Source organism: Numida meleagris, unplaced genomic scaffold (assembly GCF_002078875.1).
Source record: "Numida meleagris isolate 19003 breed g44 Domestic line unplaced genomic scaffold, NumMel1.0 unplaced_Scaffold408, whole genome shotgun sequence".
Taxonomy (NCBI): Eukaryota; Metazoa; Chordata; class Aves; order Galliformes; family Numididae; genus Numida; species Numida meleagris.
Window position 1 is genome coordinate 1 of NW_018364628.1, and position 1,248 is coordinate 1,248.

At 62.2% G+C, this 1,248-nt stretch overlaps 1 protein-coding gene across 1 annotated transcript in view; it reads left to right on the forward strand.

The window, feature by feature from the left end:
- Nucleotides 1-25: 25 nt before the first annotated feature.
- The window catches only part of LOC110391581 (proteasome activator complex subunit 1-like), a gene marked incomplete in the record, with an annotated part of 38,460 nt that continues 37,237 nt past the window's right edge, over nucleotides 26-1,248 (forward strand). Inside the window, 1 exon segment of the mRNA XM_021383525.1 lies at nucleotides 26-165.

Sequence of the window (1,248 nt, forward strand, 5' to 3'; positions counted from 1 at the left end):
ATGTGTGGGGCAGAGTGTGGGGCGATGTGGGGCGATGTGTGGGGCGATGTGTGGGGCAATGTGTGGGGCGATGTGTGGGGCGATGTGGGGCAGAATGTGGGGCACTGACCTCCAACCCCCCAGGCCAATCCGCTGGACGCATTCCGGAGCCGCGTCACCGCCCAGGTGAGAATCTGTGGGGCACGGATCTATGGGGCAGAGCCATGGGGCAGATCTATGGGGCAGAGCCATGGGGCAGAGCCATGGGGCAGAGCTATGGGGCAGCCGTGGGGCGGATCTGTGGGGCAGAGCCATGGGGCAGATCTATGGGGCACAGAGCTATGGGGCACAAGAAGCATGGGCTAGATCTGTGGGGTGGATCTATGGGGCACAGAGCTATGGGGCACAGAGCGATGGGGCAGAGCGATGGGGCAGATCTATGGGGCAGAGCCATGGGGCAGAGCTATGGGGCAGAGCTATGGGGCAGCCGTGGGGCGGATCTATGGGGCAGAGCTATGGGGCAGCCATGGGACAGAGCTATGGGGCAGAGCCATGGGGCAGATCTATGGGGCAGAGCTATGGGGCACAAGAAGCATGGGATGGATCTGTGGGGTGGATCTGTGGGGCACAGAGCTATGGGGCACAGATCTGTGGGGCAGAGCCATGGGGCAGAGCTATGGGGCAGAGCCATGGGGCAGAGCTATGGGGCAGAGCTATGGGGCAGAGCTATGGGGCAGATCTATGGGGCGGATTTGTGGGGCAGAGCCATGGGGCAGATCTATGGGGCAGAGCTATGGGGCCCAAGAAGCATGGGCTAGATCTGTGGGGTGGATCTATGGGGCACAGAGCTATGGGGCACAGATCTATGGGGCAGATCTATGGGGCAGAGCTATGGGGCAGAGCTATGGGGCAGAGCTGTGGGGCAGAGCTATGGGGCAGCCGTGGGGCGGATCTATGGGGCAGAGCTATGGGGCAGCCATGGGACAGAACTATGGGGCAGAGCTATTGGGCAGCCGTGGGGCGGATCTGTGGGGCAGAACCATGGGGCAGATCTATGGGGCAGAGCTATGGGGCAGAGCCATGGGGCACAGATCTATGGGGCAGAGCTATGGGGCAGATCTATGGGGCAGCCGTGGGGCAGAGCTATGGGGCACAAGAAGCATGGGCTGGATCTGTGGGGTGGATCTATGGGGCACAGAGCTGTGGGGCAGATCTGTGGGGCACAGATCTATGGGGCAGATCTATGGGGCAGAGCTATGGGGCACAAGA